Source organism: Lepidochelys kempii, chromosome 5 (genome assembly GCF_965140265.1).
Source record: "Lepidochelys kempii isolate rLepKem1 chromosome 5, rLepKem1.hap2, whole genome shotgun sequence".
Classification (NCBI taxonomy): domain Eukaryota; kingdom Metazoa; phylum Chordata; order Testudines; family Cheloniidae; genus Lepidochelys; species Lepidochelys kempii.
In genome coordinates this window covers 118,867,106-118,882,795 of record NC_133260.1, presented here as the reverse complement: position 1 = coordinate 118,882,795, position 15,690 = coordinate 118,867,106, and positions in this window count along the sequence as shown.

The following is a 15,690-nucleotide window of genomic DNA, read 5'->3' as shown; positions in this document are numbered from 1 at the left end:
CCAACATTTCCCAGGAAAGGGGGGGTGCAAGTGTAGGGAGGATTGTTCATTGTTCTTAAGATCCAAGGGTCTGGGTCTGTAGTCACCTAGGCAAATTGGTGAGGCTTTTTACCAAACCTTGTCCAGGAAGTGGGGTGCAAGGTTTTGGGAAGTATTTTGGGGGGAAGGACACGTCCAAACAGCTCTTCCCCAGTAACCAGTATTAGTTTGGTGGTGGTAGCGGCCAGTCCAAGGACAACGGGGGGAATATTTTGTACCTTGGGGAAGTTTTGACCTAAGCTGGTAAAGATAAGCTCAGGAGGTTTTTCATGCAGGTCCCCACATCTGTACCCTAGAGTTCAGAGTGGGGGAGGAACCTTGACATGGTGGCAGTGTGGTGGGATTAACCTGAAATCATTTTGAGATCCAGTTGAGATTTTTTGAACTAGAAATACAGATTTTAAAAAGGAATTTTTTTTTCCTGTGGAAAGGAAGTCCAGAAAGCATCCTTGAAACTGAAAGCAGATTGTTTTGTCTCTGCTTTGTGGCCAAGCAGAGACAAAAGGGGATTATCTTTGTGAATTGCAGGTTTTCTTTGCCTGGAGGCAGGGTACTTAACTCCTGCAGGGAAATTCACAGTCTTCCAACCCAGAGTTTTTTTGTTTCTTTTCTTCCTAAAAGTAAATGGGGGTGGGGGGGTGTTCTACCCATTTGCTGGAGACAAAAGTGGCAGGGTTTTTTTTTTTAGGATTTTGATTTTTTTGTTTTACAAGGAGCACAGGTTTGAAAAGGAATTTTTTTTTTCTTTGGGCTGGGTAAGCAGGTTTCCAAGTAGTTGGAGGTTTTTTGCTTTAATTTGGGCCCAGAGCAGAGACAAGGGAATTGTCTTTTTCTGTAGGCTGACAATCACTATCAGAGAATAGGTATTCTATTCCAGCACAGCAAAATTTTACAGCCACGTTTTGTTTGTTTATTTCTAAACCTCGGGTGTAAAGTTAGTTAAAAACAGAGAGGTTAGAATGACCAAATCCTCAGCTCGACTACAGCTGGAATTAGCCAAATTTCAGGCTGAGGAAAAACAAAGGGAACATGAAAGACAGATAGAACTCATGCGGCTGAAGAAGGAGGTACAGGAGGCTGCCCACAAGAGGGAAATGGAGGCAAGGAAGCATGTGGAGGAGGAGAAGGAAAAAGAGAGGAAGCATGTGGAGGAGATGGAGAGGATAAAGGCCCAGCAGAATATACCAACAAACCCTAGCAATCCTTCTCCAGGTACCACTTCCCATCGCAGAAAGTTCCCCACCTACAAGGCAGGTGATGATACTGAGGCCTTCTTAGAAAACTTCAAAAGGGCCTGCCTTGGGTACAACATCTCTACTGACCAATACATGGTAGAGCTGAGGCCGCAGCTCAGTGGACCCTTAGCTGAGGTGGCAGCTGAAATGTCTAAAGAACACATGAACAAGTATGAACTGTTTAAATCCAAGGCGAGAGTCAGAATGGGGATAACACCCGAGCAGTCTCGTCGGAGGTTCAGAGCCCTAAGGTGGAAACCAGACATGTCATTTACCCGACATGCCTACCACATTGTGAAACATTGGGATGCCTGGGATCAGGAGCAAGTGTTGAATCTCCAGTAAATTTGCCCTTCCTAATGCAAATGGAACAATTCTTAGAGGGTGTTCCTGAGGAAATAGAAAGATACATCCTAGATGGGAAACCCAAAACTGTAATTGAGGCAGGAGAGATTGGAGCCAGATGGGTGGAGGTGGCAGAGAAGAAGAAAACTGGTCGCAGTTGGAGCGGAGACCAGAAGGGACCACCCCAGACCACACCCTATTACCGGGGGCCGCCCAAAGCCCCACCTACCTCCCAAAGAACCCTCCAGACCCCTTATCGTCCCACCACCCCATTCTCCAGCAACCCTCCTCACCCCAGTGACCCGTCAGCTGGACGATGTTTTAAGTGTAACGAGCTGGGGCATGTAAAGGCCAACTGCCCCAAGAACCCCAACAGATTACAGTTCATTGCACCGAAATCACACCAGAGGTCCACAGGCCCAGATACCTCCCAGATATCCTTGGAGCGGAGGGAAACTGTGAGTGTGGGCGGGAAGAAGGTCACCGCGTGGAGGGACACCGGAGCACAAGTGTCAGCTATCCATGCTTCCTTAGTGGACCCCAATTTAATCAACCCAGAGATCCAAGTGACGATTCAACCCTTCAAGTCCAACTCTTTCAATTTGCCTACAGCCAAGTTGCCTGTCCAGTACAAGGGCTGGTCAGGAATGTGGACTTTTGCAGTCTATGATGATTATCCCATCCCCATGCTGTTGGGGGAAGACTTGGCCAATCATGTGAAGCAGGCCAAGAGGGTGGGAATGGTCACCCGCAGCCAGGCTAAACAAGCCGTGAGGCCTAGCTCTGTTCCGGAAACTTCTATCAGGACCCAGTCAGAGGTGATGGACCCGGACCCCAGGCCAATGTCTACAACAGCAGTAGTGGATCCAGTCCCAGAGACCCAGACGGAACCAGTCCCAGAACCGGAACCAGCCAAACAACCAACACCAGACCCCGTGCCAGCACTGAATCCAGTACTTGCAACCTCAACACCAGAGGGCCCCACCGAACCTGAACTGGCAGCAGCCGATAACCCTACACAAGAGGCTCAGCCGGAGCCTGAATCCCAACATAGTGCACCAGCGGAGAGCGGTTCACAGTCAACAGAAACAGCTCCATCCCCTATATCGCTTCCAGAGGGACCAAGCCTAGGTCCACAATCCAATGAGGAACTGATGTCCCCACCATCAAGGGAACAGTTCCACACCAAACAGGAAGCAGATGAAAGCCTCCAGAGAGCTTGGACGGCGGCACGGAGCAACCCACCGCCTCTCAGCTCTTCTAATCGATCCAGGTTTGTTGTAGAAAGAGGACTTTTATACAAGGAAACTCTTTCTGGTGGACACCAGGAAGACTGGCATCCTCAGAGACAGTTGGTAGTTCCAACTAAATACCGGGCCAAGCTCTTGAGCTTAGCCCATGATCACCCTAGTGGCCATGCTGGGGTGAACAGGACCAAAGACCGTTTGGGGGGATCATTCCACTGGGAGGGAATGGGCAAGGATGTTTCTACCTATGTCCAGTCTTGTGAGGTGTGCCAAAGAGTGGGAAAACCCCAAGACCAGGTCAAAGCCCCTCTCCAGCCACTCCCCATCATTGAAGTTCCATTTCAGCGAGTAGCTGTGGATATTCTGGGTCCTTTTCCGAAAAAGACACCCAGAGGAAAGCAGTACATACTGACTTTCATGGATTTTGCCACCCGATGGCCGGAAGCAGTAGCTCTAAGCAACACCAGGGCTAAAAGTGTGTGCCAGGCACTAGCAGACATTTTTGCCAGGGTAGGTTGGCCCTCCGACATCCTCACAGATGCAGGGACTAATTTCCTGGCAGGAACTATGAAAAACCTTTGGGAAGCTCATGGGGTAAATCACTTGGTTGCCACTCCTTACCATCATCAAACAAATGGCATGGTGGAGAAGTTTAATGGAACTTTGGGGGCCATGATACGTAAATTCGTAAATGAGCACTCCAATGATTGGGACCTAGTATTGCAGCAGTTGGTCTTTGCCTACAGAGCTGTACCACATCCCAGTTTAGGGTTTTCCCCATTTGAACTTGTATATGGCTGTGAGGTTAAGGGGCCATTGCAGTTGGTGAAGCAGCAATGGGAGGGATTTATACCTTCTCCAGGAACTAACATTCTGGACTTTGTAACCAACCTACAAAACACCCTCCGAACCTCTTTAGCCCTTGCTAAAGAAAACTTACAGGATGCTCAAAAAGAGCAAAAAGCCTGGAATGATAAACATGCCAGAGAGCGTTCCTTCAAAGTAGGGGACCAGGTCATGGTCTTAAAGGCGCTCCAGGCCCATAAAATGGAAGCATCGTGGGAAGGGCCATTCATGGTCCAGGAGTGCCTGGGAGCTGTTAATTATCTCATAGCATTCCCCACCTCCAACCGAAAGCCTAAGGTGTACCATATTAATTCTCTAAAGCCCTTTTATTCCAGAGAATTAAAGGTTTGTCAGTTTACAGCCCAGGGAGGAGACGACGCTGAGTGGCCTGAAGGTGTTTACTACGAAGGGAAATGTGCTGGTGGTGTGGAAGAGGTGAACCTCTCCATGACCCTTGGGCGTATGCAGTGACAGCAGATCCAGGAGCTGTGCACTAGCTACGCGCCAACGTTCTCAGCCACCCCAGGACTGACTGAACGGGCATACCACTCCATTGACACAGGTAATGCTCACCCAATTAGGGTCCACCCTTACCGGGTGTCTCCTCAAGCTAAAACTGCTATAGAACGGGAGATCCAGGATATGTTACAGATGGGTGTAATCCGCCCCTCTGAAAGTGCATGGGCATCTCCAGTGGTTCTAGTTCCCAAACCAGATGGGGAAATACGTTTTTGCGTGGACTACCGTAAGCTAAATGCTGTAACTCGCCCAGACAACTATCCAATGCCACGCACAGATGAACTATTAGAGAAACTGGGACGGGCCCAGTTCATCTCTACCTTGGACTTAACCAAGGGGTACTGGCAGGTACTGCTAGATGAATCTGCCAAGGAAAGGTCAGCCTTCATCACACATCTCGGGCTGTATGAATTTAATGTACTCCCTTTCGGGCTGCGAAATGCACCCGCCACTTTCCAAAGACTTGTAGATGGTCTCCTAGCGGGATTAGGAGAATATGCAGTCGCCTACCTTGATGACGTGGCCATATTTTCGGATTCCTGGGCAGACCACCTGGAACATCTACAAAAAGTCCTTGAGCGCATAAGGGAGGCAGGACTAACTGTTAAGGCTAAGAAGTGTCAAATAGGCCTAAACAGAGTGACTTACCTTGGACACCAGGTGGGTCAAGGAACTATCAGCCCCCTACAGGCCAAAGTGGATGCTATCCAAAAGTGGCCTGTCCCAAAGTCAAAGAAACAGGTTCAATCCTTCTTAGGCTTGGCCGGTTATTACAGACGATTTGTACCGCACTACAGCCAAATCGCTGCCCCACTGACAGACCTAACCAAATGCTGTTCAGTGGACCGGAAAGTGTCAGAAGGCCTTTAACAAGCTTAAAGCGACACTCATGTCTGACCCTGTACTAAGGGCCCCAGACTTTGACAAACCGTTCCTAGTAACCACAGATGCGTCCGAGCGTGGTGTGGGAGCAGTTTTAATGCAGAAAGGACCTGATCAAGAATTCCACCCTGTAGTGTTTCTCAGCAAAAAACTGTCTGAGAGGGAAAGCAACTGGTCAGTCACTGAAAAAGAATGTTATGCCATTGTCTACGCTCTGGAAAAGCTACGCCCATATGTTTGGGGACGGCGTTTCCACCTGCAAACCGACCATGCTGCACTGAAGTGGCTTCACACCGTCAAGGAAACTAACAAAAAACTTCTTCGGTGGAGTTTAGCTCTCCAAAATTTTGATTTCAACATCCAACACATCTCAGGAGCTTCTAACAAAGTGGCTGATGCACTCTCCCGTGAAGGTTTCCCAGAATCAACTGGTTAAAATCGTCCTTGAGATGTGGAAAATATTGTTAGTCTTTATGTACTTGGTAGTATATTTAGAGATGCATGTGTCTTATTAACTCTGTTTTCCTAGAGCTCCAGGAAGAAATCCCAGCCAGTGTTTCACCCTAGCTGAGATTTGGGGGGCGTGTCATAAATATAAAGGGAAGGGTAAACCCCTTTGAAATCCCTCCTGGCCAGGGGAAAGCTCCTCTCACCTGTAAAGGGTTAAGAAGCTAAAGGTAACCTCGCTGGCACCTGACCAAAATGACCAATGAGGAGACAAGATACTTTCAAAAGCTGGCAGGAGGGAGAGAAACAAAGGGTCTGTGTCTGTCTGTATGCTGGTTTCTGCCAGGGATAGACCAGGAATGGAGCCTTAGAACTTTTAGTAAGTAATCTAGCTAGGTATGTGTTAGATTATGATTTCTTTAAATGGCTGAGAAAAGAATTGTGCTGAATAGAATAACTATTTCTGTCTGTGTATCTTTTTTGTAACTTAAGGTTTTGCCTAGAGGGGTTCTCTATGTTTTTGAATCTAATTACCCTGTAAGATATCTACCATCCTGATTTTACAGGGGGGGATTTCTTTATTTCTATTTACTTCTATTTTTTATTAAAAGTCTTCTTGTAAAACACTGAATGCTTTTTCATTGTTCTCAGATCCAAGGGTTTGGGTCTGTGGTCACCTATGCAAATTGGTGAGGCTTTTTATCCAACATTTCCCAGGAAAGGGGGGGTGCAAGTGTAGGGAGGATTGTTCATTGTTCTTAAGATCCAAGGGTCTGGGTCTGTAGTCACCTAGGCAAATTGGTGAGGCTTTTTACCAAACCTTGTCCAGGAAGTGGGGTGCAAGGTTTTGGGAAGTATTTTGGGGGGGAAGACGCATCCAAACAGCTCTTCCCCAGTAACCAATATTAGTTTGGTGGTGGTAGCAGCCAGTCCAAGGACAACGCGGGGAATATTTTGTACCTTGGGGAAGTTTTGACCTAAGCTGGTAAAGATAAGCTTAGGAGGTTTTTCATGCAGGTCCCCACATCTGTACCCTAGAGTTCAGAGTGGGGGAAGAACCTTGACAGATGGGTTTTATGCAGTTTTGAGTATCTGGGGCAGATCCTCAGCTGGTGTAAATCAACCCAGGCCCATGGAAATCAATGCAGCTCTGTTGATATACGTTAGCTGAGTTTCTGGTTCACAGTTGGCTTTTCTCCCCTAACCAGCCATCATGAAAAGTGCTGGCTAACAAATCTGGAGACTTTTTATCTGAAGACCAAGGTACAAAATGGAGAGCAATACACACTTCCTTAACAGTGTGCAGCCTCCACCCTGCCCTGCAAGGGTTACCCTAGGGGTAAGATGTTAGTTCATTTCCCATTAATCTTTGGGCTCTCTGGGGCCTGGTCTACGCTACACAGTTAAGTCTCCATAAGCTGCCTTGCATTGACTTAGCTGTGGAAGTGTCTTCACTTAAATTGGGCTCCCGCCAACGTAAGTGCCTCTCTAGGTACAGCCCTGCGCGGATACAAATTCATGTCTGTGGATGCGGATATCCGCCTATATAAATTGGTATCCACCGAACCGCAGGGCTCTCCCGGAAACCACAGCAGTGAAAGAAGCAGAACGTGGAGCTGTCACTTCCAGAAGCCAGTGCCCTATGCCGGCAGCTCCTCTGGCACGGCTGTCTCACCCACAGCCCTGCCCACCGGGGTGGATACAAGGCTCACCAGCTGCTGTCCCTGGTCGTGCCCTTGTGTTCAATTGGTATGCATGCCCCCAGACAGGAGACGCAGACAGCCACTGGGGCAGAGCTGAGAACGGTGCTGCGGGCAGTTCAGCCGTGCCGGAGGAGCTACCAGTGCGGGGTGCTGGTTCCTGGGACCAGTGGCCCCATGTTCTGCTCCTTTTGCCTCTGTGGTTCCTGGGAGAGCCCTGCGGTTCCTCAGATACTGATTTATATCTGTGGATATCCACATTCGTGGATATACATTTGTATCCACACTGGGCTCTATCCCTATGCCAATTTAGTAACACCACTTCCCCAAGCCGTGAACAGTCATGGTTGACGTAATTAGGTTGACACGCTCTCAGTGTAGACGCTGCATTGCTTATGCTGACTGTTACTGGCTTCCAGGAGCTGTCACACAATGCCCCACACTGACAATACAATCGATAGAAGCTCTCCTGATGTGGACGTGCATTGCCCACAGAAGGAGCCATGCGTGCCCACACACAAGCGATTTAATAACTGCGGTGGCTGTGTGCTGATGGATGGTAGGTCGACATAATTTTGTAGTGTAGACATGGGCTGGGACAGTTCTTCAGCAAGTGTAAATCGGTGTAGTTCCGGGGTGGCTTGTTAGCCCAGGCAAGTGAGGCACAGCCTTAATGAAGAATTCCAAAAAGCTACAGAACTTTGGTTTTCCATGTTCTTTTTTATTTAATTGATACATAAATATAGATTTAAGGAGAAAATCTGATTTGAGTTAAATGTCAGAACTTGCACTCTCCAGTAGCGAAACACAGTGCCAGGAGCTCAGAAGAATCTGGTGGCTCAAATTTTGGTCTTGCTAATAGTGCCTTGAGAAGCTGCCTTTTTACCATGGCAATTTACCACAGGATATTGCTGTGGTAACCACTGCTTGGTGAGGCCACGGCAAGATTGTAACAGTTAAGCCTGGGCTGCAGTGGGTGTGTAGGGAGTGGGGGTGGGACCTGTGCTTCCTTGGCTCCCTCCCACACTGGGTGGATCCCATGTATGTGTGTGGGAGCTGCTGCTGAGCCCACTTCATGCTCTGCCCCCCACGCCAGCGTGGGTAGCAGTGGTGATGGTGATGCCCGCTTGCTGCTGCTTCACTATAAATAAGATAAGCTTTAAGTAGCTGTAACTATTTTGTTCTTTGTGTCTCACCTGTCGAAAATGTCATGAGCCACCACTGATGTAGTTCTATTGACTTCAGTAGAGTTATACCAGTTTACATGAGGTGAAGATCTGGCCATTTGTGAAGACTGGCAACAACAGAAGTGCTAATGAGGGTGTTTTTTTGTGAGATGGATGTGTGTCTAGGAACTGGACTGGGATCAACAATTCATTTAATCAGCTACCAAAGAGCCATCAAAGGATAGCAACTTTTTAAATACTACTGACCTAGTCTGGATTCAAACATTACAGGTAAAAATGTCAATAGCCTATAACTAATCCCTCAGATTACGTTTCCCTAATTTTAGGGCATTTTTGCTTGATTCAATGGTTTTTGAATAATTTTGTCAATATAGTAATCATAACCAAGCTCACATTTATTATCAAGGTCATTTTCCCCCTCCCATACCATGTTTACTGTGGACACAACCAAAACCTTAAATCATCCTCATGTTGTATTTATGGTCTTCCATATTCTCCTGTTGTCTCCACAAGGAATTAATAATTGGAGTTGCAGTCTTCTTATTCTACAGAAGTGTATGCTGAATGGTATTCTGCAAGGCTCAGTTTTTCCCCCCAATTACCTTATCATAGTATGTGTATATAAATATTCAAAGCGTACACTTTGCCACATTGCATGAACTTGTGAGATTCACCAACAGAACTTTGTGACAAGCTTCGGATTTGATGGTAGCAAGAGTGGTAGAAATTGGAAAACATGACATGATGCAGTAGTTCTCCAATGTGGTGAAACCGCCTGTTTGTTACTGTTATTTGGATAGAGGTTTTTTTAATATTAATGAATTCAGTGTAAAATACTATGATTTATGAACAGAGCTCAGCAAATGATTCACAACACCCTATTTATTTGACAACTTGGCCTTGTTTGCTGTTTGAGGATTGCCCACAAACAACTTTGTCAGGATAAGAAGACTAATTTCTTTCCCGTTTGCTTCGTGGAGGTAGGAATTTCAGTTGCAGACCAAAACTTCACCTTCCGAGAACATTTGCATATGAACAAAACTTAACTTGCATGGATTCCCCTCCTCCTCCTCCCCCCCCCCCGAAAACCTAATGGCCAGCGACTTGAGCTATCCTTAAGCAAATGCAAGGTGCCTGTTATCCCTATATTGAAAGATTTTCTGTTGTTGGAGCAACTGTAGTGAAAAGAGGTGAGCGGTTAGCTAGTTTGCATTCACAGGCTGCTCAATAAGCTCTTCCTTGTGTTAGCAGTAATGTTGTTCTTAATTTCCAAATGTCTGTGATAGGCAATTTTTATTTAAGATCTGGACTATGGAAATGTGAAGTAGCTGCTGTTGTTAAGCAAGGTGGAACTGGGATGTGGTGGCATAGACCAAAGGTCATCCTCCATTTTGGAAGGCAAGGTTCTATACTACAGAGGGCAAAATAGACTGAAGCTGCTTGAGACTTAGAGTGGGCTCTTGTTGCTGTGTTAAATGTTTTAATAAAAATAATGTAACTGTTAAATACAAGTTCTCTGTGACTTAATAAGCCGCCCGTCCCAATAGCTTGGGGGAAGACGGTGTGTCATTGAGATTGATTGCCTTGATTTGTGGAGAATCGGCCAGGCTCAGTCAGAGTGTTTAGAGGCAAATTGGTAACTTTACACTGACTCACCATTTCATTATATTTTCAGGAAAGTAAAGTAAACAGTGGAGAAGAATTGATCTGCCCATAGGACAGGCAACTGTCCAATTTCTATCAATTTGATTGCTAGACTTATGTATAAACTGCAGGGAAGCCATCACTGTTTTGTAACGTTGGTGCCACAAAATGGCCACTATGCCTCATCTCAGAGGTGGCTGTGCTATAGCAGTAGGTGAGGTGATTTCTAAGATGAAATGCTATAAAATGTCTTAGTGCTAGTGAGGGACACGGTTGGCCAAGATCTGACATCCTTACTCACACTGAATGATAGCTTACTCTGCTAGTAGTACCACTGAAATCCACAGGGTTTCTCAAGGAGTCATGTACTACGCAGAGTAAAGTTGGCAGAATCTAACCCTATATAAACCAGTCAGCAATAAAAGTCAGATGTCTTTGTTCCTTTCAGTGCCAATGAATAGCCTCCCAGTACCATTCTTGCACAGTTGCCTCACAAATGCAATATTGCCCCTAGATACTCTCTCTAGAGTGTAATATACTCCTAGATACTCCCTCTCCAGATGGCCACGCACTTCTGCGGACGATGTTATTGGTCAGATTTGGTGTTATTCCTTGAAATGTCATTGCTGGAAGTGCTGATTCTGGGAATGACAATCCTCATGGTACTGGAACCCCTTGAGAAGGAATAAAGTTTAACAACAGCTGGCCAGATCATCAGCGGGTGTAAATCAGCATAGCTCCTTTGAAATCATTGGGGCTTCACCAATTTACGGCAGCTGGGGAGTTTGGCTAGTATATCAGACTTTAAAATAATACTTTAATACACAGCTTTAATGAAATCATCTTTCAGATTTGTGCTAGGTGTGATGTCTAGAGGGGTGGAAGACACTGTATAAATGGCTTTGTGCTGTATACCTCCCTCTATCTTTCTTTATTACCCCTTTCTATTTTACTTTTTCTCTCTCTTCTTTGTGCTTACAAACAGTAATAGAGTAATTAATCATCTGATATTCCTGGTTTGACAGCTTTGGCCTCTGCTGACTACATTTATATTTCATCAGGCGGGGCCTGTTTTGCCACATCCTCTGGCTTGTCATTACCTGCCCAGTAATTCGCAGGGCTATCAACTCTTCAGCTCAAGCAGCATTATGCATCTGCTCAAGAATGATTATCTAGCTGGAGAAATCAATAAACTGAAGCTCTATTAATAAAACACATTATAAGGGAGATGCCAAAATGACTGTCATGTTCTCTTGTGTGAGTACTGCCTTAACATAGAGAGAGCTGTCAGAAAGCCATTAGAATTAAATCAGTCTGACACCATCATTCTAGTTTCTTTAATAGCGGGGTGTCAGCACCTCAGTATTTCCCTGGACTAATAGATGTCTGGGAGGAAATAAAAGTTCACCATCTCGAATGAGAGGCTTTTGAAGCTTAAGTTTTGTTGGATACAAAATGAAAGCAACAGAACAACTTATTATCTGTTGCCCCAGGGTCACAGTTACAGACTAGTGATTCAAGCACTCTGATCTGAGAGGAATTTGGACACAGGCCTGCATGGTTACAATCAGGGGGACTCTCAAAAAGATTAGTATCGGGATAAAATGGAAAATTACAGACAGAAATCACTGCAATTTAAATTAATTCCTCTCTCTAGCTGTTTGTCTTCACTCTCGAAGTGTGATGGTACAGTAGCATATTGCATTTCAAGTCAGAGCAGACATCTCCATCTGAGCTGTGAGGAAGGTCACATGTCCTTCTGTTTGAAAAGCACAACTTTCCCAAGTCCATATGTCCATCATTTATTCCAGGGGATGATACAACTGAAGTATTTTGACTCGATCATCCACTCTGAAAATTACATGCCTCTCACAGCAGCCCAGTTTCAATCCTGGATGTGGAATTTCTAACCTAGCATTTAGCAAGTGATCCAGACTACACTTCAAGCAGTTTGGTAAAGAGGAATAGAAGGAAACTATTTGTATCATTTGGAAGCACCCCTGAGGATGCATTTCACAGCAGAAGATTGAGATTTGCACTACCATTTAGATTCATTCTCCTTTTGTATTTGCTTTTAAAGACTAAATGGTGGTCTGGGATTCCTGATGGGAAAAGATGCCTTCACTTAGCAGGATTTATTTATCTAATTCTTACAAAATGCATGCACAGAAAAAGAGATTGTCTTTCGAATTGTTGCATAACAGATGCTGGTTCATTAGTTTAAACGTTGAAGATATCATTCTCCCAGTTTCCATGGATAAAACATAGCTTCACTTGACTTTCTAAAGTGGAAGAGAGGCAAAACCAGAACTTGAATACTTGCTATTATTATTTCTATTATGCTAACACCTGGGAGCCCCGACAGAGATCAAGGCCCCATTTTGCTAGCCATTGTGAATACATGTGGTAAGAGACAGTCCTTGCTCCACAGAGCTTATAAACTAAAGAGACAAAAAAGTATTAACTCAATTTTACATATAGGGAACTGAGGCACAGAGAAATTAAATGATTTGCCTCAGGTCACTCATGAAGTCTATGGGAAACTGCAAATTTAAAATGAATGTCAGGCCAGAGCCTTCACCATAAGACAATCCTTCCCCTCAAAATTCCTGGAGCTATTTGTGAACCTTTCCAAGGCCCTGGGCCAAGTTTCAAGTGAGCTTGCTTTGTAGTTTGAATGAATCTGGACTGAGTTTCACATACTGGAGAAGGGGTTTGTGGTTTCTGGGGTGGCGGTTGCACAAAACTCATTGGTTTGAATCTATTCGAAACAAGGGCAGGAAAATGGCCGTTTCAGCTGATATTTTCCATGAGATTTTGGATTTGTTCAAACCCTAAGCTCAATAGGAATCTCGGAGGCATACGTACCGACATGAATCGAAACAAAAAAGGGTTGAATTCAATGCCTGTGAACAGAAAATGTAGATTTTCACATAGCTGCGATAACCGACTCTAGTAAAAGGCATTGCTTGCAATATTGAGAGCCTGCAACCTCTAAAACATTGATCAATTTCAGCAGAGTAGGACAAGCAAGTTGAGAGAAGGGGAAAAGAACTGAAAATGAAGATTATTGGCATAGTTTCAGGAGTTTCTCCAGAGGCACTTTACAGTGCACAAAGAGCGAAGGTCATGAATGCCAGCGGAGGGGGAGGGAGATGAGGCTGGGCACAAAGTGGGCAGAGAGAATTCAGTTGAAGCTAGAGTGATTTACGAGCGTGATCGCTTTTTGCGATCCTACATGATTCTGTATCCCAGTAGGGAAAAAGTATCCTGTGATGACATTAATCATTTTAAAGATATATTTTGGGCCTTGATTAGGTGTCCCAGTTTTGAAGAAAGAGAAAACATACACACTGGCAATATTCCTCCTTGTGTCTAGCTTGTGTCAGAACATTCAGCATAACAGCTGCTATCAAAGTACATACTCTTCCTGTATTACCCTGTACAGTAAACTGATGTTTAATTGTAGAGCACTCATGAACTGGGTCGTACAATATCAATTAAAAAAATCGACAACACATTAGTTAGATTCAAAACAAGGTGTCCAGACTTAGCATTCAGTCCAATGCTGTTCATTTCTCACAACAACTATGGAGATAAGCAAATACCTGCATGTAAAAATATTACAGAATGGGTCAGGACCAGTGCTAAGAACACAGGGATACATACCCATTTTGGTTGCATGAGACGGACTGTTGTGGGAGATGCAAAAAACGCATTATTCCTTTTGTCCTTCCGAAGGAGGTAGCCGAGGTGAGAATCCCCTCATTGGGAGGGGATGACCAACGAGAACTTTGTGCTGGAGGAAATGAAGGATACTTGTGCATCCCACCAGTGAGTGTATGTTGTAGGTCTCCTTCTCTGCCCAGGCCACAAAGGATCTGAGTTTGTTACCAACTCATCTAGGGAGCCTTAGCTCAAACTGCAGCAGCTCATGCATTCAGATTTGGCGCTTTCCAGCTCGATTGTCCTGTGTTGGCCAAGATAGCAGCTATTGCACTTGCACATCCTCTAAAAATATGTGACACAGGCATTAGTTTGGGGGAATACGTGGTGGGGGAGGGGCGGCAGCAATGTATCAATCACACGCATGTTGCTGAAATATTCAATGAAAATACTACTACTTAATACACGTACAGTAATGTTTCATCTGTGTACCTCAAAGCACTTTACAAAGGAAAGGTAAGGCTCATTAACCCCATTTTACACATGGGGAAACTGAGTGATGAAGCGACTCGCCCAAAGTCACACAAGTATCTACATATCCATGTCTTTCTACTGACGGCATTCAGATATTTGTGACCACAGTAACGTTCTGGAGAGCCACGCACAAAAAATCTTTTCAAACTGACATTTGTATGGTAATGTCAATCTGAATATATAAATATATGATGGACCACATTCTGCTCTCAGACACATGTATGCCTGCCTTATTTGCATCAATAGGGGGAAGCAGGTGTAAGTGAAAGCAGAATTTGGCCCCTTATGTTTTAAACTATCATTACCTCCCCATAGAGTTTTTTTCAGTAAGCCATAGAAGGAGAGGGGGGAAACTATTATAGCAGATAAGATTAATTTTTAATTAAACTAAATTAATATACTCCTCACTGCACTATCTAAAATTCAAACTAAATTAATAAATACATTAATCGTATCTGGGTTGAAAAGAATGAATAGATAATTCAGTATGCCCTTCAGTTTCAAGGAAACTATTAACTCTTACCATTTCACATATCTATGACAGGGATGACCAGGAAATATGTAAGATTTACCAAAACGTATGTACCATTCTTTATTCAACCAGTTTTCTAGAGCTCTTGGCTCTGGCTGATGAATTCAGATCTGGATCTAGATCCACGGATTGCATTTTCTGGGATCTGGGACTTTGGGTTGTCCCAGTAGAAAGATAAAGGGTAACATTTTCAAAAGTACTTAAGTGATTTAGAAGCCTATGTTCCATTTTCAAAAGTGACCTAGCTACTTAGGGCTCAATTCCTCAAAGGTATTTAGGCACCTAATGCCTATTAATTTCAATGGGAGTTAGGTGCCTAAATACCTCTGAGATTCTGGTCTTCAGGAGCCTATGGGCTTTTCTACAAGGCAAGTTACTGTGCTGCAAGCCAGACTGTGAATCTTCCAGCTTGTCACACAGTAACTCACTATGTGGACCCTACTAGAGCACAATGAAAAACCTTGATTGTGGCTTAGTGCACAACGCTTCGGAGCAGCAGTATGCCATGCTGCACTCTGGGACTCTCACTGTGATGGAGCAGTGACCGCAGGGGACTGTGTGGCAAGGTGGCGGGCTGCAGATTCACAGCCTGGTTTGCCATGCAGTGACTCGCCATGTAGATAAGCCCTCAGTCTCATTGAAAGCCAATGGGCTATAAAAGTAATTTACATGCTTTTGAAAATGTTACCCTTGGTCGATATGAGTAATTACAGTGTGCAGTTGTAGGTGCAAGAACCACTGAGAATTGTTCAATAAATATGTCTGCTGAAACTAATTAAAGAAAGTTCTGTTTTTTTCTACTGTCAGTAACAAAACAATCTTCCTGCACTCTTTGCTCCTGGAACACCATGTGGCTTAGGTTCAGCT